This window comes from Rhipicephalus microplus, chromosome X (assembly GCF_043290135.1).
Source record: "Rhipicephalus microplus isolate Deutch F79 chromosome X, USDA_Rmic, whole genome shotgun sequence".
Classification (NCBI taxonomy): domain Eukaryota; kingdom Metazoa; phylum Arthropoda; class Arachnida; order Ixodida; family Ixodidae; genus Rhipicephalus; species Rhipicephalus microplus.
The window spans coordinates 166,308,289-166,333,123 of NC_134710.1; the positions used below are offsets into that span (position 1 = coordinate 166,308,289).

The window sequence follows — 24,835 nt, forward strand, 5'->3', positions numbered from 1 at the left end:
GCTTGTCAGGGGGGACTAACTGTTAGCCGCGGTGCCGTTATTCCTTAAATAGACTAATGGTTGTGGCAGCCCCATTAGTCCCCAAAAGGACAAACCACAAGCCTTTTACCACCCTTTTGCCTTGGAGTGTGGGAGACGGGACGTCTTGAAGACACAGCGCTCATCTTACTTAGCTTGCGTCCCGTCTGTGTTACCCGCGTGACTTATGTATTCTCGAACGCGATCGGTGTTCTCGACTATCACCTAGTCGGTGTCGCTGGTCTTTCACTCCGACGCTATCGTTCGGCTTGCCAGGCCCTCGCCTCGTCGTTGTTGACGTCGCCATTCGCGAACGCGATCGGCTTCACTAACCCTCGCAACGCCAGCGACATCTGCGAAAGGAACGCACACACTAGCGGGAAGCGTGCCTCGATGGCGTCCTACCCGTCGGCGGGATCTTGCGGCAAGCAGCGGCGCGCGGTCCACATTGTCGGCGCTGCGAGATTCTCGAGGCGCATGCACTATAGCGCGCGCGCGCCGGCTCACGGCTTCTTCTCGTCTACAGATAGAGAGAGGTGACGCAGTTAAAATGATGTCCACGTGAGGAATGGGCTCGAGGGCAGCGAGTGGTGGAGAGGGTTAAGTGAGAGAGAGCTGACACAAGGCGAGCGCACGGCTGGCGTGCGAGAAAGACGTCAAGGCGCACTGCTAGAAGGGCATGAGCTACTTTGCGCCGCTTCAACACCTGCGGCGAGGGGAGTAGTGTGGACGGAGGGACAGCGTTACACAAGCTATTCAAAGAGCTGCTTCGCACCTAAAGTATTTTGACTGATTGTCATTTCATGACAAAGTACCTCCAAGCCACGCGAAGTCAAGTGGAACTGAAGGTACGAATAATAGACAAACTTGTGTACTACACATCATTCCGATGCTGGCTGACGCGCTTTGCGTTGCCCCTCGCACAGACACTAGCGCCAGAGTTGCCTCCAGTCTACCTATGGGAAACTCTATGGCGCCGCGATCCCGATCAAGTTGATTAATAGCATGGAGGAGAGAAATTAAGTTGACACTGATGCGAAATATAAGTACGCGTGTGGTGTGGGCTTCTTCGGTAGAGCGTTGGGGCTGTTATTCTGAACAACAGCTAAGGGTTCAACTTCTGCCTCGGCATCCAGGTAAAATTTACTTAGAAGTGTGACGTTATCACCGGGGGCAGAAGCTTAGCCATGCTTCACGACCAACCCCCGGTTCTTTGCCTCATCTTTTAGTCAGGAAAACGAAAAGGAGTTGTTTTAAGCCGTACACGTATATGAATGAAATAAAATTATGCCAAACGAATTTTTTAGCGTACATACTACTCATCTTTACGACCACGAATAAGAGCCAGCAATGCTTCACGCGGTTGACAGCGCCATTTTTGAGGCAGCAACGAAACAACAAATAAAAAAACATTTTAACACTAAAAAAATAAATAATGGTACGTTCATGTTTAGAACACTGAAATTACACGCTAACTGTCATCAATACACGATGAAAATCTTAAAAGCAAACGTTGTAAAAAAGAAAAAAATGCCAACGAATAAGCGTCTGCATAATACGAATTCGGCGCGGAGCTGTTTAGGTGTTTTGGTTTTGCGGTAAGGGGAGAAAAACAATTTGGAAGAGATATGTATGTATGCATTGACAGTTCCGCAGCTCTACTTATTTTCCGCAACTCTTTTTAATGGGAACACACGTTTGCCAGTCGTAATATAATGAAGGAAGCTTTGTCGAGGGTGAAATGAATTTCTCCATCAATGCCTGTTTGCCAAAGACGGGGTATATGGAAGGGTTCCGTGAGGTCGTCTCATCACTGGGATACGTTACGATGAATGGGAACGGGATGTTCTTGCGCATAACTGGGAACAATAGGTCTCTTTTGTTTTTCTGTCTATATCAAGGTTCTCCAAAAGTAACATCGGTTTGGGTCGAAGTGTGGTTCATGTTAGTTGCAGGAAGTGCGCAATGTCGAAGTACACAACCACTACCAGCAAGTTGTTATTCAAATTTGCTCGCCCGTGTCCGGAGGCATATACTTTGTTTTCATTTGATACTCGCGCCGGCTCTACGTGGTGTTTGGGCTTGCCCAAAAATTTTCTTTGCTTGCTTCTTTCCCAATACATTTGGCACATACTTTATTTTAGTTTGACGCTCGCAATAGCCGTGCATGGTAGTGGGGTTTGCGCAATTCCTGTGGCACATACTCGTTCGAGTGGTGACACCATCGACGCTTCACACTTCTACGTGCTGTGCCCATTAGTGCGACTTGCCTAATTTCTGTGCGATGCATACGTTACCGTGGTTACGCCACCGATGGCGACGCGAGGAGCGACGCCGCTTAACACCGGAACGGGTGTTTAAGGGCACGGGGTGCACTCTAAAACAGAAAAAAAAGCACGACATGTACAACTTTTTTTTTGGGGAGGGGGGGGGAAGGGACATAATACACGCCATACTACATTCCAGTGCCTATACCAAATTTTGTAGGCGTACTACAAAAAATAGGAAAACAATTTTATGCAATAAATCCACCGTATTATAATCCCTAGCACTTAGGTGTTTGCTGTTACATAGATGTTTATGTCACCACACAATACTAAGTGTTATATTTTTTGTTTCAGTGATAGGGTAGTCGATGTCGTAGCATCTGATAGGTATAATTTGTTCTACACTTCGGCAGTTTCTATATTTCGGAGCTCCTGGTATTGGTTGTTTTATGTGTTGGCATGAATTTAGAAATACGTTTTAGGGTTCTTAGTGATATATTTTTGTAAATGTTTGGCATCGGTATCACGTTACGTTTTTTTTTTGAGGGGGGGGGGGGCAGAGGACTAGTTGGCTTTGAGCAAGGGGCATTTTGCCTGAAACGGCAGCTGCGTTCAAACGGGTAGAAACGGGAACTGTGTGGTTTCCACCCGCCATGCCAATATGGGAACATATCTCAATAAATGTCAATATTATGCTCTTTATACGTATGGACAATGACACTGATGAAAGCTATAGATTAGAAGTAGATACTAAAGCAGAGAAATGCAATTGAAACAAAATACAGTTGTCTATAAATTACAGTTATCTATGGTGAGTGTCTTACAAAGAGGCTTTCGGATGTTTTTCGACAATTCATTTTATTTCGCGTTTTAGACGAAAGCAAATATTATCGCCGGAAGAGATTTGAGGAGATGGATTGATGCAATCTGTAATCTAGACCCTAAGAGCAGCATTCTGTGAGCCATTTGTGGCAGGTGCGCCAGTAGGCTAGGAACAGGTAGCGCCCACAACACCAAACCAATCTTTGTAGCGGGCCTGCAGGATTGAGAGAGAGATCTGTGCAAGTTTAACACCGACAACATACCACAAACAGAAATTCACTCTTACTACCCGTTAATTTCGTTCACGTGCGTGCTGAGTTATTGCAATTTACCTTTAACTTCCCATCTATCCCCTTGTTACTTGTGTAAAGTTGTTTCGAGAACTGCGGTCTGAACAAAAGTGAGACCAATCAAAAGCATTGGCATCCTTGATTACTAGTGGTTCTATGTTAGTTTGTTATTATTAACTCTATTTGAGCCAATATATAATTTGCCAAAGAGAAAAGGAAAGATGAGAGACAGCTTGGCAGTACGCTTCATACAGGTCTCAAAAAGTTATGTCACGTTATTATGAATACAATCCTATAACGATCGTGTCTTAAAGAAAACGTGGCCGAATCTTTGGTGAATAAGGCTCTCACTTGCAAAACAGTTTGAACGTTGTCTGTCTTGTTGTGTAAACTCCGTGTTTGTATTATACTACTGCAAGGTTCCATGCATGAATCACGTTCTTAATTAGCAAGTTATTTATTAGCATGTTCATATTTATAATTTTTTTATTGAGAGGTACGTGAACTATCTTGACAAAGTTACCATATTTTTAATTAATAGGGTCTTCTCTTCCTTTGTTTCTATGAGTCAAATGTCTTTCGTCTTGTTCATATTTTGTTTTCTTCAGAAAGCTTACTAATTTGCGTACGCTTAAATTATATATTTATCTTGTCAAGCTCACTGAATGTGCTGGCCATGCGCCAAAATATTTACCAAACTACTATACGATACATCAAAACGCATTATCACAATACCCCTTTTTCGAATGCTTTTGCGAACTGGGTAATGGTTTACATCGTTCTTTAGTGAGATGCAATGTTTGTCTTTGTTCGAGTACGTATCGTTTTGATTATATTTTATTTCTTTCTCTCACTTGTTTCACATTATTTTTATTTGGTTTGGTATACGTACACCTGCACTCGGTTTGCGTCTCCTTTTCATGTGGAGGGATGTTGCGATACCTTCTCCTTTTTCACAAATATTTAACGTTACATATGGAAGTCCATACACGCCCATCTGTCTTTATTCCCGCTTCATTCTAACGTCTGCGCCTACTGTGCGCACTGATACAGACACTTCTAACTAACGGGAAAGTGCTGAGGTGTTTATTAGCACTATAAAATGACAGGAGAATCAGACATTCAACCAAATCAAAGCTTCTCAAATTGTGCGCACCGGTATTCATTTTATGTGAAGTTTAATTGACGTTTTCATGCCAATGGAGATCATTACGGGTGCGGTGTTACTAAATTTTGCTGCGCTTTGCTTGAAGTATCGTGGTGCTTTCCGGGAAATACTTAATCGGGAACTCGAACTTGTTCAGGTGACAAAAATATTGGCAGATCCCATGTACAGTGGGAATCACAGATATGTGAAGTACGATTGAAGAAGTTTGATATGTCCCTTTAATATCAGTACGACGTTACGAGACGGATGTAAATTTTGCCGTACATGACGTCCATGTCATTATTGCTATGTTCGACTTGTCATTTACCTTCGTAGTCTATTCACGTCGCGTGATAACAAATTAGGTATAAGTGGAGCTAGCGAAACGACCTTGTAGTCATATTTTATGACACGCACATAATGATTATCATGATTAGACGTGTCATTTACTTTCGTCATCCATTCTCGTCACGTAATACCAAATTTTTTATATGTGGTGATAGCGAAACGGACGCGAGCACGCTAAGAGCGTAGCTCGTAGCGATGTTTTTGCGTGACACACATATCATGATTATCATGTTTGGACCTGTCATTTACTTTTGTAGTCAATTCATGTCACGTGATACCAACATTGGTATATGTTGAGCTAGCGAAACGGCCGCCAGCGCGCTATGAGCGTAGCGTGTAGTCATGTTTTACACAACACGCATGCCATAAGTATCATGTTTGGACGTGTCATGTACCTTCATCGTAAATGCACGTCACGTAATACCGAATTTATAACATGTGAAGCTAGCGAAACGGCCGCGAGCGGATCACGAGCAAGGTTTGTTCTCGTTTTCTTACATGACAAGCATGTCATGATTATTATGTTTGCACCAATCACACACCTTTGTCATCCATTGACGTCACGTAACACAAACTTTGGAATATTTGAAGACAGCGAAACGAACGTGATCGCACTATGAGTGTAGCATGTAGTGATGTTTCACATAACATGCATGTCATGGTTATCATGTTTTCACGTGTCATTTACCTTCGTCGTCCGTTCGCGTTACGTAATACCAAATTGGTGTGTTTGAAGCTAGTGAAAGGGCCACGAGGGCATCATGAGTGTGGCATGTAGTCAGTTTGTTAGATGACATGCATGTAATGATTTCTACGTAAGGGGCTATCACTTGCGTTCGCCAAGCAGTCATGTACCATACCAGTTTCTGATCTGATCGAAACCACCACGAGAGCAGCAACACAACAAAATGCAAAAAAATGACATTTATGACATACATGTCATGATTTTCAGATTATGACTAGTCAGTAATACTCGTCTTATAGTCATGTTATGCCATACCAAGTTTGGTATTGATACCATTATTGACACGGCCAAGAGAGCAGAAAGTCGCGAGCGTCTAAAAGATTATAGATAGATAGATAGATAGATAGATAGATAGATAGATAGATAGATAGATAGATAGATAGATAGATAGATAGATAGATAGATAGATAGATAGATAGATAGATAGATAGATAGATAGATAGATAGATAGATGCACTCAGAGTAGCCAAATTTTGCTAGAAAATGGTTCGTATTTATTATTACAAATGACGTGTACATTCGAATGGAGATGCGTATGGTCTATAAGTGCTCATGCGTAAATTATTAACTAAGCGTAGGACGCTGAAACGGCAGTGCTTCCTAAGGAGTCCCCAGAAGGCCCTGCTTCCTTGGTGCTGTGCGATTTTCTTCTACGCAGTTCTTCTTCGTAAGGAGGAGGAGGATTGAAGAAGAAAGGACAGGGAGGTTAGGCAGTTCTCTGACCAGCTGGCTACCTTCTCTTGGGGAAGGGAGTAAGGGGAATAAAATGATATAGAAAAGAGACGTTGAAGAACGCCTTAGGCCACTTGCCCGCAAGAAGTGCAACAACGCTCTCGCCTTGCGTGCCGATAATGGTCTCGGCCAGTATCCTAATACCCTTTCTTCTGACAATTGGCGATTGTCTTGTAGGTCTCAAACTTTCGACAGTTCTTTTCTTGGCGCACTGAAGCGAGGACATTCGCCGAGAAGATGGGAAAATGTGTCCGTGCAGCCACAGTTGTCGCATGTCCAGCTGCTGGTCATTCAGATTCGAAACAAATATGCATTCCTAAAGGCCACCCCAATCCTCAGCTCCTCTGCTCTGGTTATTCCTGATGGAATACAGAGCTGTAGGTGTGGGTCCAATTTACAAAGGCGGACGTTCGTGAATTCCGGTGAATTCCACTGAGCGCGTGTTAGTTCTCGTGCTAGTGATCGAAGGCTTGTAGCGGCATCCGTTCTTGATAATGGTATAGCTGCACGAGGGGCATCATTATGAGCAGATCGGACTGCTTCATCTGCACGATCGTCTCCATCGATGCTGCAGTAGCCCGGTATTCATTGATACGCTATGTCATGTTGTTTCTATATAGCCCGGTGATGAAGCAGTCTTTTTGCAGCGACTAGCTGCTCATTTGGTCCGTAACAATATGGCGAGGCAATGCCCTGAAGGGCTGCTTTGGAGTCTAATAAGATTGGCCATGTCTGCTGCGGTTTTTCAACTAGGAACTCCAGGACGGCATGAATGGCGGTGAGTTCTGAAGTCGTGGATGATGTCAGATGCCATGTCCAGAACTATATTGTGACGCATTTATCTGGAATTATCACTGCACCATTTGAGCTTGCTTAAGTAATTGACCAATCTGTGTAAACGTGAATGTGTCCACTGTGTTTCTCAAACAGAAACAGTAATGTTGTTTGTTTTAGGGCTGAGTTTGACAAATTTTTCTTTCGCACTTCGGGGATGGTTGTCACGGCTTCCAGTGGATGTAGACACCACAATGGAAACGACGATCTTGCTGCGTGCCTGGAGTTTGCAGTAATCACCATGCGATGTCGAGCAATAATAGTGCAGAACGCAGAGCTTGGCCTGGAAATTTGAAGGGAGGCGAGGTGATGCAATTGAATCCAGGTGGCGTGTCTTATGTGCGTTCTTAAAGCATCGACACAATCGTACGTTGTGATAGGGTGTTCATGAGTGATTGTGACAGTCACTGCTGAAGATGCGCATCTCGGAAGCCCGAGGCATATTCTCAGTGCTTGAGCTTGTATTGACTGGAGGACACGTACGTTTGTTATTCGAGTATTGCCGAACACAGGTAGGCTATAGCGCATGAAACTGAGAAAAAGTGCAGTGTACAGTTGAAGCATGGCTCGTATACCGATGCGCCCCAAGAGTTTGCCGCAAAAAACCTTAGAAAGTGGGTAATCATGGTGAGTTTCTTTTTCATGAAAGCGAGGTGAGGGCTCCAGGACAAGTCCAGATCTATTATTATTCCCTGGAAACCGTGTTTTTTTATAGCTCATTGTGTGTCTATCAATTTTTACGACGTATGGTGTCATTGCCTTGCGCAAAAACGCAACCAGTGAGCATTTCTTAAATGACAGCTCAAGTCTTCATCCTTTAAGGTAGTTTGAGGTCAGTGTAGCTGCTCTCTGAAGCCTGTCTCGTTCGCGTAGAAGCGTGACCACTGATGTCCAGATGCACATGTCATCTGCGTACAACGAGAGCAGCACGGATTGCGGCAGAACGTCAACGAAGCCGATGAGCGCAAGGTTGAAAAGTATGGGGCTTAAGATCCCACGTTGAGGTACACCATGATAATTAGAATGGTGCCTTGTTTCACCATCTTCTGTCTGATCAAAGAAGGTTCTTTCCTTCGAATAACTGTACATCTATCGGTAGACGCAGCCCCCACTCCAATGTTGGCCACGGTGTCAAAGATGGTTTCAAGCAATACATTGTCATATGCACCCTTAACATCCAAAACACTGCCGTTGATAATCTCTTTAGGCTTTTCTGCTGTTGTACAGACGTGACAAGGTCAACAACATTGTCTATGGAAGACCATCCCCGTGGAAAGCCGGTCAAAGCATCGGGGTATATCTTATGTTCCAGGTACCACTCTAGGCGATTCAGCACCATTTTCTTCATCACCTTTTCAAAAGAGCTGGCAAGTGCGATGGGGTGATAAGAGACCATGTCCAATGGTGATTTGCCTGGTTGGAGCAGGGGCACAAGGCGGCTCCATTTTAACGAAGAAGGAACCAAACCGTTGCTCTACGAGTCATTGTATACAGCTAAAAGGGCACGCCGAGCTGTTTGTCCTAGGTTAGCAAGGGCTACGTGACTCCATCGGGTCAAGGAGATGACGAGTGCTTGCTGCCAATGCTGCTTGAAGCTCCTCTAGAGAAACCATAATGTCCATCCGAGTGTCTCTGGGCATCGCTGCGTTTCGTAGGTTACTCAGGGTGATTGCAGTTCCGTTGTTGGCAACCCTGGCGCAGAAGTCTTCTGCTACATCGATTTCACGTCGGCTTAGGTGGGGAGCAAGGCATTAGAATGGGCGACGTTGTTGTGGCAATGTTCGTAGGCCACGAATTAGTCTCCATATTTGCGAAAGAGGTTTGTGGGGATTGAGCGACTCACATAATGACTTTCATCGTAGTGACTGTAGAGCATTTATTCGACGTTGAGTCTTCTTTTGTAGACGTCTCGTCTTCATCAAACTGCAGATGAATGTTGTGGGCCTATAACGTCGTTCAGCGTGACGACGAATTGCTCGAAGTCGCTCCAACTCAACTTCATATCCGCTAAATTTTGACAAAACTCCACAATTATACTTTGCCTCTTGGATAGCGGCTTTCATTATACCTTCTAGGCTTTTAGGAGAACCTTCTTGGTTTCCCTCACATTGTTTCTTTGTGGATGACGTGTACTTTGACCAGTCGATCCGTGAAGAGGAAGTGATCTGCGACTTGCTTAGCCACTTGATTTTTGTATAGGTGATTTATTCATTCAAGCGCATGCTGTTGAGCTATGGCATACGTGTGCAATACACGAGCTATTGCACACGTGTTCATTAGTGCTCGTGCACCTCTAAATATGCACGTTTTTGCACGACCCGCCTACTTGGAGATCACGGTGAATTCGAAGTATTACTTAGGGTGCTGTCCTTCCTGAATATGGGGTCTGTTCCGCATTGAAGTGTATATCAGCTCCGCAGTGTTTTAGAGGCTGTGGTCTTACAAGATTGATTTTCGACCGTATGGTGAAGTGCACCTGCTGAGAATTTTTGGGTACGAAAGCAGTGGTCTTCGCACATCTGAAAGCCATTAATTTATCACCATGCAATCCTTTCTTGCGATTATCCTGCCATGGTTATCAACTTGCTCAGCTGGCTTGGTGCAAGTAGGTGCGCCGCTATTGACAACAAACCTCGTCAGTGTAGCCGTTCAACACATGCGGAGCATTCACTCCCCCTGGGTACTCTTTGATGATCGACCAGGCCCATCGACAACAACAGCAGTAACCACGGACAGCTCTAAGAAGAAACACCTTGACGCCGCCTACAGTGGGCACGAAAGCAGTGGTCTTCACACAGCTCTAAGCCACTATTTCGTCGCAATGCAGGTGTGTACTTCTTCACTACGCGCTAGAAGATCTAAGAACCGCTGTTTACTGCTCTTACCGCTCCCACGGGTGTTGTGCGAGACTCAGTGCGAATGTTCTTCAATGGCTTACACTTTGCTTTGTTCCGGTGATATTGAAACTAACCCGGCGCCCAATACCCGAACTACAGCACAAAGGCTCAGCCGTAAACACTGTCAAAAAAATGAAGCTTTTATTCCATATGTTGAAAGATGTGCACTCACGTTTTTTACAGAGCTTGAAGTGTCAGTCGGAGCTTGCTACTTATGTCAAAGCAATTAAAGCCGGACAAAGAAACAATCATGCTGAAATTACTGGTATCCGGAAGCGACTAGACGAACTGGAAGAACAAAATCTAATAAACTGGGTAGTATGATCGGAGAACTAACAACTATGAGAGAAAGTGTGAAAGCACTAACTGACGAGTATTCCCATGTGCAATCTAGGCTAATCAAGCTAGAGGACAGGTCCAATAGGGACAATTTGATCGTTCATGGAGTTCCAGACTCTAAAAAAAACCTGGCATCATACCGAAGAAAAAGTGATTAATTCTGTATCGCTGTTCTTGACAGTTTTCCCAGGTAGTCATTTAAAAGTGTGCACCATTTGGGCAACCATTCACCTACTAAATGATACCCCATTGTCGCCAAGTCAACTCACTTCAAAACAAAAGGTAAAGTACTGTCACTGCACAATCCACTAAAGATTAAAAACATCTAAGTCGGCAAAGATTTTTCTGTTCCAACGGGGCAGGCACGTAGAAAAGCCTAATGATGATTGATTGATATGTGGGGTTTAACGTCCCAAAACTACCTTATGATTATGAGTGACGTCGTAGCGGTCGGCTCCGTAAATTTCGACCACCTGGGTCTCTCTAACCTGCACCCAGATCTGAGCACACGGGCCTACAGCATTTCCGCCTCTATGGCAATGCAGCCCCCACAGCCGGGATCTAATACCGCGACCTTCGGGTCAGCAGCCGAGTACCTTAGCCACTAGACCACCGCGACGGGGCGTAAAGACAAACCTTAACAACTTTGAGAAAGCTCAGCCCGGTTCTTCGTCACTCAAGCTGCGTTACAAGTTAATACTAATTAAAATTTTTTAAGTATTTTCTATAGAGTGCGATAAAGTTATAGATGTAAGAAAACGTATCAATTTATCAAAAGCTGACAGATAATACACGGGCTTCTTAACGGAACGCATTTTCTTAGGGTTGCGCCAGGGTAGGTGACAGGAAATCATCCCTTCAGATGTCCGTTCATTTTTCTAACGTTAGAAGTGCACTAAACAAAACTCTTTACCATTAGCTATTGATATATGCATTGCAAAGATAATTTCTTTGATTGAAACGTGGCTTCATGCACATGAGAAGCGAAAGTTGGGGTAGTTGGTGGTTCGTGTTTGAATGTAAAAACAGAGCAAATATACAAAGACAGATTGCACTTTCCAGCTCATTACAAGGAGTGTGGCTGCCATCCATTGGTGGACAAAAGCATTTGTTTCTTTGGCCATCCCGAAAAATGTACTAGAGAGGTGATGGAGTCTGTTTACATTGAAATTGAGAGGGAGAGATGCGTGGGCAAATGGTCCGTGGCACTTGGTGAAAATGAGGTTAGATGCCTGGGTTCTGGGTTCAGTGCTGTCGGGTTAAAGCGATTATTAGTATTTTCGTTGGTCACGCATGTTTTTGGAAGTAGATGTGATAATTATTTCTTTTTTGCTTTTCTTTTCTTGAGTGTTTACGTATGTGTTGAATTTTTGTGATTAGATTCTTTTTTGTACACTATTAGCTCAGCTGAGCAGCCGCCATGTTGTGCCATGTGACTAAGTCTTCTGGCTGATATATGTTTTTGTTTCTACTAATAAAAATTATTTGCAAGTTCAGCACCTTGTCGTCTCTTCTTGCGTGTTTGTATGTATTTTTTCGCTGTTTTTACATTCAATCATGCACATGTCCGTGATCAAGAAATCTTGGATGACGCAAACCATTTTCACATATACCATTGAGATTGGATGGGAGGCGGCATTCTTTCTACAAAGCATTCCTTCTTGCTGTATCCATATTATTACTCAACTAGAGCTAGTTTGAGCTATAGTAACCATCGGCAACCACAGTATTATATTAGAAATACGCTATCAATCACCGTCTTCATCTTTAGCTTTTGCCGATGAACTTCATGACGCAATTAATATTAAGTGCACACGATCTTTATCACATCCTTTGTTTCTGCTCGGATATTTTAACTTTTCTAATTATGGAATGCAAAAGCACCTTACTCAATAACACTCCGTCACAGCCGAGAGAATTTATTAACCTATGTTGAGTGTTTTCTCCGACAGAAGTAGTAACGTCCCTAGGGCAACTTCTAGCAGTGCTAGGATTCTCTATCTGATTTTAACAAATCAACCAGGCATTGTTGCCGCTATAACCTGTACACCAGGCATTAGTGATCAATCATTACTATCATTTTCATTTAATGCACCCTGTGCTAAAGCAGATAAAAAATAAAACGATACACCACAGTAAGAGAGCAAACTTTTAAACGATTTACAGTGAACTATCAAATCTTCTAGACACATTTTTAAGCAGTTTGAATAACCGTTAAGTGCAGTCTAACTGGAATATATTTGCAGCTGAGGCTGATCGACAAATCATGGAGTATACTCTTGCCGTACCGTCATATCAAACGCGCGTGTGTCATGGCAGAAAGCTCACATCAAACGTTTATATAACAAAAAGAAACGTTTTTATCGTGCCGCAAAATGTTTACTGACTAACCACCCCCGGTTTGCTGCCTACAAATCTGCATCATACATCTACATATCTGCAATTAAATCACCTATAGATAACTTTCTTACTAACGCTTTTCCGTCTATGTTACAAGCTAACGCAAAAAGTTCTGCCGAGTAAATATGCCGCTGTCCGACAACCATATTTCCTTGATTGACTCATTCTGTAACGAAATCAGTGAAGGTCATTGCGCTGCTGTTGCTAACAAATATTTAATCGAAAACGTTTCTTTAGATAACCGCAATAATTTACCTAGCGCAATTTTACACAATTATTCACCCATGTCATCAATGATTATTGGAACCGTTGGAGTTGTACGCCTCGTTGAATCAACTAAAATGATTCGCCTCCTGGTTATGACGGCAATAATACAATTCTTTTATAAAAGTACTTGTGCTTACAATTCTATTGAACTAACAAAAATTTTCAAACAGTCACTGCATACTTCTACTATTCTTTGTCAATTAAAAAATCGGCAAAGTCGTTCTACTCTATAAATCTGGTAATAAACACTGTCCGAATAATCATCGTCCCACTTATTTAATTAGTATATTTAGAAAGCGAGTAAATTTTTTGATATCATATTCATTTTTAACTTCTGCACAACATAGCTTTCGTAAAAAAGTATTGTTGTGAAACACAGTTATCAGCAGTCACTCATCCAATACATCAGATTCTCAAAAAATTATGCCATGCCGACTGCAATTTTTAGGTTTCTCAAGAGCTTTTGACAAGGTTTGCCACAGACTACTACTTTACAAACAGCACCAAGTAAGTCTTGACGGTAACAAACTGTGGATTGAGTGCTTTCTCACTAAGAGAGCACAATTCGTTACTGCAACAGTTACAATTATTATTTTCACGTAGTTCATTCCGGCATTCTGCAAGGATTTGTCATAGGCTTCCTGTTCTTTTTTATTTATAATAAATAACTTTCATCAGTTGCATCATCAAACGTTCATTTTATTGCTGATAACTGTGTGTTTTTTCAAGAAACTACTAATGATAATGACATAAACATTTTGAAAGCTGATTTTAACGCTTTATATAACTGGCGCACGTGAAAAATATCTCATTGACCACAACACTAAAAAGTGCAAGATCATGTGTTTATCAAAAACCTCTACTACCTCACCCATTTACTGTCATAATAACATTCTTCTGGATTCTTATAACTCCTATAAATATCCTGGAGTTCACATAACAACTATTCTAATCTGGTCACCTCATACTGAATAGATAATAATCAATGCTACAGGCATACTTGGCTATTTACGACGTAGCCTTTTTAATGCTCCATGTGGCTTAAAACTGCAGCTTTATAAAACACTAATACGCTCTAAACTAGAATATGCTACAGCCATGTGACACCCGACCTATATTAATGTGGTAACTTCTGTTCCACTTGTTTAGAAGAACTGCGTTCGTTTTATATTGTATAATTATAACAGAACCAGGAGTACTTCCACAAGGAAATGTTTTCTTGCACTCCGTTTTTGAACACGTACCATCATCTCTTCCTGCATGACGAACTACTTCTTCACCCTTAGCACATATCCCACCGCTTTGTTCACCCTCCTAAAGTAGGCATCCCTTCATGCAACACCAAAACGTTCTTCAATTCATTTTTGCCTCGAGAATCAAAGAACTGGAACAGACTTCCTGATGACATTATCGCTATAAGTGATAAAAACTTGTTCCGCGATACATCAGCTAACATTGTATAATAAGGTTTTTTTGTTGAATTAGCTGACATGGTATAAATATGTTCTGTGCTGTTTTAGCTAAGACATATTAATATATTAATGTATTAGAAAATATTGTACTTATAAGAGATCTCTTTTAGCGATTTAACCATATTCACAGCTCTTTGTTCAGTTAATTTTTTATTTTTTTTGTAACAACCCACCCCCCTCTTTAATGCCATTTGACATTGAGGGTAAAATAAATACATAAATATTGTTACTGCATATGTGATTTGGGTATGAGCCGGTAGGTAGCGGGGAACAGGCAGATTAGCGAAGAAGATGTTCGGCAAGCGAGATAGGCCTCCGGTGTCAAAAATTTCGAGCATCTGAGCTATTGCTGGAATAAACAGTGGTGTGTATCTCGCCAGTTGGAGGTCACTTATACCAGATTGCGCTGTGCAGTGCAGCAACTAAATTATTACCTTAACAAAGCTCGACTCAAGGCGTCACCCTATGCAATTGAAACAATTGAACAATTGTTTTTTATTCTGCCATCGTTATTCTTATCAGGGAAAAAGATTTTTAGTAGCCCCATTACAAATGCTGGGAATACAAGTAATTCTACTAGTAATTTTGTCACTTGGCGAAACTTCATTTGGTTACTGCCACAGGAATGTATGCTCCACTCTGTTTGATTGCATCAACGCAACTAAAAGATTACCGTGCTAGTGAACCCTAACCTTTTCATATCTTTATTTTGTAATTCGTAGTTATCTTTATCAAAAGCAAGAGATGGTTTGACCGTTGCTCAGCAAACATTTTTGTTTTTTGGTAGTATTATTTTTAAACTACTTTTTCAGATTGGCTTCAGTTTCATCTTAGTTTCATTTAAGTATCCTTCCGCCCGGTTCTTGGCCCATCCCCCTTTGTGGATGAGCGCCATCGATAAGAGATCATCATCATTATCATCTTGCAGCAACGCTGGTGTGCCAGCTCACAGAGACGCAACGACTTGGCGTCTGAGCAGCTCAGCAGGTATTTGCCACCGGGTGGAAGTTGACACCACACACCCAGTTGTCGTGGCCCACCAGGGTGAAAACGGCCAGGCCCGTGCTGACGTCCCACAGCTTGATGGTCTTGTCCTGCGAGACTGATGCCAGGAAGAGTCCAGTGGCCTGGGCCCGGCCTGTGCCACTGCCAGCTAGCCGCCGGTTGCTGTCTCCGCTGCCGTTGCCTCCCAGGTGCGGGTGGGCGCTCTCGGGTGCCCACGCGATGCACTCCACCACGTGGTCGTGCTCCTGAAGTTCCAGCTTGCACTCCTTGGTGCCCACCACTCACACACGAACCGCACGGTCATTAGAACAGCTGGCCAAGAGGGAGCCATAGGAGTTGACTCTGACAATGCGCACCCATTCCCGATGGCCTGTCTCCAGTATCGTAATCACAGACCTTGATAGAGGCGTCTTCTGAGGCAGAAACGACCGCACTGTAGACAGGGTGTAAGGCCACCCGGGTGACTGGTGACCAGTGGCCCGTGAGGGCATGCCGCTCAGGAGGCCTGGGGATCCACTCCGTAGGGGACCGCTTTTCCCGTGTGGGTGCGCCCGAAATGTACTCTTTTTCAGCCTCTGCCAGTCCAATCTCCAGTTCCATCACCTTCTTCTGCAACCTGATTAAAGACGTACATTTCTTTTCGAGAAGGCCAGCGTACTTCTTGTCTTTGTCGCCAGGCATGTCTGTCTCCTTATTGAAGGCTTCAGCAGCTTCCATGAACCCATTGGATGCCATATAGTCGGCAACCGCCTTGTTGAGCTCTTCCCTCTGCCTTTGGGACAACACCATTTTCATAGTCCGGGAAGGTATTGGTGCTGCGCGTAATCCGGGGGTTTGCTTCGCTTCTTCCGGTCAATTCCGTTGGAGCGCGGAATTGTGGGAAGTCTGGTGGTGACAAACGAGTGTGTTGGTCTTTGAAACTCGTTGTTTTTGGAAATGAATAAATTACTAAGCACAGCCAGGTGGAGGCCACAAGAGCCTTGAGCCGGACCATCCTCCCGACCCGTTGAGGCCGCTCGTCAGGTTGACAAGAGGCCTATCTCGCTAGACGTAGGTTGACCGGAGGCCTATCTCGCTAGTAACATTATGTAAATAAAACAACTATGAATCATCTCCCTGAAGGGGACCCTGATTGAATGCAAAGCAGCAGTGGAGCGCCTGGCGTTGGCCCAGTTAGAACGGGCGTTGACGCGGGTGCTGGCTGAACGGTTTGAATCGAAACTCGGTGTAGCGTTTACTCGTGTAAACGTTTGTTTGAAACGCAAAGATATGCACTCAAAGGGAAAATTACCCGAAAAAGGAGTAACGGAGCCCAATGGGTGCGCGCCATGAACGAATAGACCGTTGAGGAGTACCACAGAGGGAAACGTGCTGCGTGTAAACCACTTAGTCTGCAAACACGCTCCAAAGGGATGAATCGCCCGGCTAATGATGGTAGTGGTTAGAAGAGGAGAAAGGCACCTAACTTCTGCAGCCCGGTCGGGAGCACGGCACAGTGCTTGCCTCCCCCCCCCTCGGCAAATGCAGGCAGTGCGCAAAGCGTTGCCAAGGTCACTATCCGTCCTCTTCCTCTCCTGGCTCAGTCTTTCTCCGTATTTAGCTGGCGACGGTTTGCGTTGCATCGCGCTTGGTGTGCTCGACTACGGACGCATGGATTCGACGATCTAGGAATTACGACGTGGTGCTTGTGTGTACGCTTGGATGACCGTGAGCTGCTGCTTTTACGTTTCGATGCACCCAAGAAGTCTTGAGCAAGTCTCGACACGTCACCACTCCGCCCTCTATATCTCTGGCTTAGATATAGTCACGACCAACATACGACAGCAACAATTGGGAAGGCCAACATGACGGCCGAGAAGACGGCAGGCCTATCGGATGTATACTTGAGGCCGACTCAGGGCATAAATAAGCGCTGGATTCTTTCGCAAGTAGGTTATCATTCTTTATTCTACTCCACTTATTGCTTGTGCGATACGGATCGTGCTTGCCATCAACGGCCTCGGTCGTGTTGTATATCGCACGCACGAAATGCACCACGAAGGTCAGCCTGGGCGTCTGCAGTTCGCCTGTGCTTTGAGACCGCCTGGAAATTGGCCGCCATTGCCGTTGGTCTCCCGTGTGCTCACCTGTCTTCGCCGCCGCGATGAGCTCCGGGCTAAAGATATTGGGCTGAGACCTCGTCGCTGGGTTGGGAGTAGTCGAAAACACGTTGCGGGTTCTCGTAACAAGCTTGGTTGTAGTATTTCGCGCGCTGTAAGTGCACCAGCACGGGCTGGCGGGGATTTCGCTAGCATCGGAACTCAGTGAAAATTGGTCGCCATTACTGCTGGCTTTCCCGTCAGTCGGTCGCAAATAGCTCGGTGCCATCCGTTGGCCGCGGCGGTGTACTCGCGTTCGCACGCTGCATTCGCTCGATTTTCTGGAAAAGGGCCGCATTACCATCGATTTCTTCGGTGCTAGCTCAAAACCAGCCCAGCGCTGTTCGTGGCGGCGGCCAAGCGTGCGCTCGCTCTCCTGCTCAAAGTTCGCTGGCGGCGGACACTCCGCGTGCAGCGCCGTGTTCGGTCTCGCGTTCGCTTGCTCGACCTGAACGACGTCGCTAGCTTAGGACTCGCCGACTTTTTGGCGGCACGGTGGTTCGCGGAGTTGTGGCTCCGGCCGCCGCTCCTAAGCTGTTACACAACGGGGATCAAACTGAGCCTTTGAGGTTGTGTGATATTGCGTTTAAATTATTAGTATGTCATATCTCAAGTATGTTTTATTTCACTTTGCACGTATTTCTCATATGCATTCGTATTCATCCTCTGTCACGTGTGACTCACTATTTTACATACTTATTCTACAGCCGTGGGCACACACCGTGCTGAAGGCTGTGTGCGCTGGCGTCTGCGAGGCCTTTTATCCATCTTTTTCGTCAGAGCAGATTCAGAAGGACTGTGCGAGATGTGAAGGTAAAGTTATTTGTGTGTCATACTTTACACGCATGTTCTTATATTACCTTGCACGTACTTGTCATATGCGTGCATCTTCATCTTCTGTCATGTTTGTCTAACTATTTGTACTATCTTATTGTACGTACAGCCGTGGGAACACAAAAGGCAGAAGGCTGCGTGCGCTGGCGTCTGCAATGCCTGTTATCTATCGCTTCTGTCGGAGATGCAACACAAATAGTGAACAAGATATGACAAAAAGACTGGACTTCTACACTTCACCATGAATTCACTTAGAAGAATGGAGAAACTTCATGTGTATGTAGAAAAATAAAGATTTCGATGTCTCGCTTTTCTCTTTCGTTGTTGCCGTGACTGCTAAAGCAGTTACACATAGGTGGCCATCTACTTTCTCGCGTGTTTTCTGCGCTATTTGTTGCTCACTGCGCAGAAAAACAGGCTAAAAAGTATCAGGCCTGGGGGAAGTTCAAAAAAAGCAATGTTTGAACTGAGGATACAAAGTTTATCTGATTAGAGTGCTTGAGTGGATCAACCGTTCGTCCGGCGAGGTGCAACTGTGAGGACTAACGGTTGCCCGTTGACGTGTAATTGTGGGGATTGACAGTTGCCCTATAGGGTGCAAGTGAGAGGACTAAATGTTAGTCCGTTGAGGTGAATTGTGGGACTAATGGTTACTCACTAATCTGCAAATGTGAGGACTAAATGTTAGTTCCTTGAGCTTGTCCGTGGGGACAAACTGTTAGCTACGGTGCCGTTATTTCTTAAACAGATTAATGGTGTTGGCAGACCCATTAGTCCTCAAAAGGACAAACCACACACACTTTTAACACCCTTTTGCCTTAGAGTGTGGGAGGCGGGACGTCTTGAAGACGCAGCGCTCATCTTACTTGGCTCGCGTCTCGTCTGTGTTACCCGCGTGCCTTATGTATTCTCGAACGCGATCGGTGTTCTCGACTATCACCTAGTCGGTGTCGGTGGTCTTTCACTCCGACGCTATCGTTCGGCTTGCCAGGCTCTCGCCTCGTCGTTGTTGACGTCGCCATTCGCGATCGCGATCGGCTTCACTAACCCTTGCAACGCCGGCGGCATCTGCGAAGGCAACGCACACACTAGCGGGAAGCCTGCCACGACGGCATCCTACCCGTCGGCGTGATCTTGCGGCAAGCAGCGGCGCGCGGTCCACATTGTCGGCGCTGCGAGATTTTCGAGGCGCGTGCACTATAGCGCGCGCGCGCCGGCTCACGGCTTCTTCACGCCGACAGATAGAGAGAGGTGGCGCGGTTAAAATGATGTCCACGTGAGGAATGGGCCCAAGCGCAGCAAGCGGTGAAGAGGGTGAAGTGAGACAGAGCTGACACAAGGCGAGCGCACGGCTGGCGTGCGAGAAAGACGTCACAGCGCACTGCTAAAAGGGCATGAACTACTATGCACCTCTCCAACACCTGCAGCGAGGGGAGTAGTGTGGACGGAGGGACAGCGCTACACAAGCTACTCAAAGAGCTGCTTCGCACCTAAAGTATTTTGACTGATTGTCATTTCATGACAAAGTACCTCCAAGCCACGCGAAGTCAAGTGGAACTGAAGGTACGAATAATAGACAAACTTGTGTACTACACATCATTCCAATGCTGGCTGAAGCGCTTTGCGTTTCCCCTCGCACAGACACTAGCGCCAGAGTTGCCTCCGGTCTACCTATGGGAAACTCTAGGGTGCCGCGATCCCGATCAAGTTGACTAATAGTATGGAGGAGAGAAATTTAGTTGACAGTGATGCGAAAAATAAGTATGCGTGTGGTGTGGGCTTCTTCGGTAGAGCATTAGGGCTGGTATTCTGAATAACAGCTAAGATTTCAATTTCTGCCTCGGCATCCAGGTAAAATTTACTTAGAAGTGTGACGTTATCACCGGGGGCAGAACCTTAGCCATGCTTCACGACCAACCCCCGGTTCTTTGCCTCATCTTTTCGTCAGGAAAACGAAAAGGAGTTGTTTTAAGCCATACACGTATATAGATGAAATAAAATTATGCCAAACCAATTTTTTAGCGTACATACTACTCATCTTAACGACCACGAATAAAGCCAGCAATGCTTCACGCGGATGACAGCCCCATTTTGGAGGCAGCAACGAAACAACAAATAAAAAAACGTTAACAACTAAAAAAGAAATAATGGTACGTTAATGTTTAGAACACTGAAAATACACGCTAACGGTCATCAATACACAATGAAAATTTTAAAAGCAAACGTTGTAAAAAAGAAAAAAATTGCCAACGATTAAACGTCTGAATAATACGAATTCGGAGCGCAGCTGTTTAGGTGTTTTGGTTTTGCGGTAAGTTGAGAAAACAATTTGGAAGAGATATGTATGTATGCATTGACAGTTGCGCAGCTCTACTTATTTTCCGGAACTCTTTGTAATGGGAACACACGTTTGCCAGGTGTAATGTAATGCAGGAAGCTTTGTCGAAGGTGAAATGTATTTCTCCATCAATGCCTGTTTTCCAAAGAGGGGGTATATGAAAGGGTTCCGTGAGGTCGTCTCATGACTAGGATACGTTACGATGATTGGGAACGGGATGTTCTTGATCATAACTGGGAACAATATGTCTCTTTGTTTTTCTGCCTATATCAAGGTTCTCCAAAAGCAACATCGGTGTGGGCCGAAGTGTGGTTCATGTGAGTTGCAGAAAGTGCGCAATGTCGAAGTACACAACCACTACCAGCAAGTTGTTATCCAACTTTGCTCGCCCGTTTACGGAGGCAGATACTTTGTTTTCATTTGATACTCGCGCCTGCTCTACATGGTGTTTGGGCTTGCCCAGAATTCTTCTTTGCTTGCTTCTTTCCCGATTCACTTGGCACATACTTCATTTTAGTTTGACGCTCGCATTAGCCGTTCATGGTAGTGGGGTTTGCTCAATTCCTGTGGCACATACTCGTTCGAGTGGTGACACCATCGACGCTTCACACTTCTCCGTGCTGTGCACATTACTGCGACTTGCCTAATATCTGTGCCACGCATACGTTACCGTGGTTACGCCACCGATGGCGACGGCAGAAGCGACGCCGCTTAACACCGGAAAGGGTGTTTAAGGGCACGGGGTGCACTCTAAAACAGAAAAAAAAGCACGACATATACAACTTTTGTTTTGATGGGGGGGGGGGACATAATACACACAATACTACATTGCAGTGCCTATACCAAATTTTGTAGGCGTACTACAAAAAAATAGGAAAACTTTTTTTATGCAATAAATCCACTGCATTATAATCCCAAGCACTTAGGTGTTTGCAGTTACATACATGTTTATGTCACTACACAATACAAAGTGTTATATTTTTTGTTTCAGTGATAGGGTAGTCGATGTCGTAGCATCTGATAGGTATTATTTGTTCTACACCTCATCAGTTTCTATATTTCGGAGCTCCTTGTATTGTCTGTTTTATGTGTTGGCATGAATTTAGAAATAAGTTTTAGGGTTCTTAGTGATATATTTTCGTAAATGTTTGGCATCGGTATCACGTTACGTTTTTTTTCTTTGGGGGGGGTGGAGGGGGGGGGGGGGCAGAGGACTAGTTGGCTTTAAGTAAGGGGCATTTTGCCTGTAACGGCAGCTGCGTTCAAACGCGTAGAAACGGGAGCTGTGTGGTTTGCACCCGCCATGCCATTATGGGGACATATCTCAATAAATGTCAATATTATGCTCTTTATACGTATGGACAATGGCACTGATGAAAGCTAGAGATTAGAAGTAGATACTACAGCAGAGAAATGCAATTAAAACAAAATACAGTTGTCTATACATTACAGTTATCTATGGTGAGTGTCTTACAAAGAGGCTTTCGGATGTATTTCGACAATTCACTTTATTTCGCGTTTTAGCAGGAAGCAAATATTACCGCCGGAAGAGATTTGAGGTGATGGATTGATGCAATCTGTAATCTAGACCCTAAGAGCAGCATCCTGTGAGCCATTTGTGGCAGGTGTGCCAATCGGCTAGGAACAGGTAACGCCCACAACACCAAACCAATCTTTGTAGCGGGCAGGCAGGATTGAGAGAGAGATATGTGCAAGTTTAAAACCGACAACACACCACAAACAGAAATTCAATCTTACTACCAGTTAATTTCGTTCATGTGCGTGCCGAGTTATTGCAATTTACCTTTAACTTCCCATCTATCCCCTTGTTACTTGTGTAAAGTTCTTTCGAGAACTGCGGTCTGAACAAAAGTAAGACCGATCAAAAGTATGGACATCCTTGATTACTAGTGGTTCTATGTTAGTTTGTTATTATTAACTCTATTTGAGCCAAGATATAGCCTACCAAAGGGAAAAATAAAGATGAGAGACAGCTTGGCAGTACGCTTCATACAGGTCTCAAAAAATGTATGTCACGTTATTATGAATACAATTCTATAACGATCATGTCTTAAAGAAAACGTGGCCGAATTTTTGGTGAATAAGGCTTCCACTTGCAAAACAGTTTGAACGTTGTCTGTCTTGTTGTGTAAACTCGGTGTTTGTATTATACTACTGCAAGGTTCCATGCATGGATCAAGGTCTTAATTAGCAAGGTATTTATTAGCATGTTCATATTATAAAATTTTTATTGAGACGTAAGTGAACTATCTTGACATAATTACCATATTTTTTTAATTATTAGGGTCTTCTGTTTCTTGGTTTCTATGAGTCAAATGATTTTAGACTTGTTCATATTTTGATTTCTTCAGAAAGCACACTAATTGGCGTACGCCTAAATTGTATATTTGCATTGTCAAGCTCACTTTATGTGCTGGCCATGCGCATCAATATTTACCAAATTTACTAGGCGATACATCAAAACGCCTTATCGCAATACTCCTTTTTCGAATGCTTTTGCGAACTGGGTAATGGTTTACATCGTTCTTTAGTGAGATGCCATATTTGTTTCTGTTCGAATACGTATCATTTTGCTTATATTTTATTTCTATCTCTTACAAGTTTCACATTATTGTTATTTGTTTAGGTATACGTACACCTGCACTCGGTTTACGTCTCCTTTTCATGTGGAGGGATGTTGCGATACCTTCTCCTTTTTCACAAATATTTAACGTTACATACGGAAGTCCGTACACGCCAATCTCTCATTATTCCCGCTTCATTCTAACGTCTGCGCCTACTGTGCGCACTGATACAGACACTTCTAACTAAGGGGAAAGTGCTGAGGTGTTTATTAGCACTATACAATGACAGGAGAATCAGACATTCAACCAAAGCAAAGCTTCTCATTGTGTGCGCACCGGTATTTATTTTATTTGAAGTTTACTTGACATTCTCATGCTAATGGAGATCATTACAGGTGCGGTGTTATTAAATTTTGCTGCTTTCCGCTTGAAGTATCGTGGTGCTTTCCAGGAAACTTGTTCAGGCGACAAAAATATTGGCAGATCCCACATACAGTGGCAATCGGATATATGTGAAGTACGACTGAAGAAGGTGGATATGTCACTTTAATATCAGTACGACGTTACAAGATGGACGTAAATTTTGCCGTACATGACGTCCATGTCATAATTGCTATGTTCGGACTTGTCATTTACCTTCGTAGTCTATTCACGTCGCGTGATAACAAATTCGGTATTAGTGGAGCTAGCGACACGACATGTAGTCATATTTTATGACACGCACGTAATGATCATCATAATTAGACGTGTCATTTATTTTCGTCATCCATTCTCGTCACGTAATACCAAATTTTTTATATGTGGTGATAGCAAAACGGACGCGAGCACGCTAAGAGCGTAGCTCGTAGCGATGTTTTTGCGTGACACACATATCATGATTATCATGTTTGGACCTGTCATTTACCTTTGTAGTCAATTCATGTCACGTGATACTAAATTTGGTATAAGTTGAGCTAGCGAAACTCCATCAGCGCGCTATGAGCGTAGCATGTATTCATGTTTTACACAACACGAATGCCATGATTATCAAGTTTGGACGTGTCATTTACCTTCATCGTAAATGCACGTCACGTAATACCAAATTTAGAATATATGAAGCTAGCGAAACGGCCACGAGCGGATCACGAGCAAGGTATGTTGTCATTTTTTTACCAGACAAGCATGCCATGATTAATATGTTTGCACCAATCCACACCTTTGCCATTCATTGACGTCACGTAACACCAACTTTGGAATACTTGAAGATAGCGAAACGAACGTGATCGCACTATGAGTGTAGCATGTAGTGATGTTTCACATGACAAGCATGTCATGATTATAATGTTTTGACGTGTCATTTTCCTTCGTCGTCCGTTCG

At 44.0% G+C, this 24,835-nt stretch overlaps 1 pseudogene; it reads right to left on the bottom strand.

The window, feature by feature from the left end:
- The window catches only part of LOC142775138 (uncharacterized), a 38,079-nt pseudogene that overhangs the window by 2,107 nt on the left and 11,137 nt on the right, over positions 1–24,835 (bottom strand).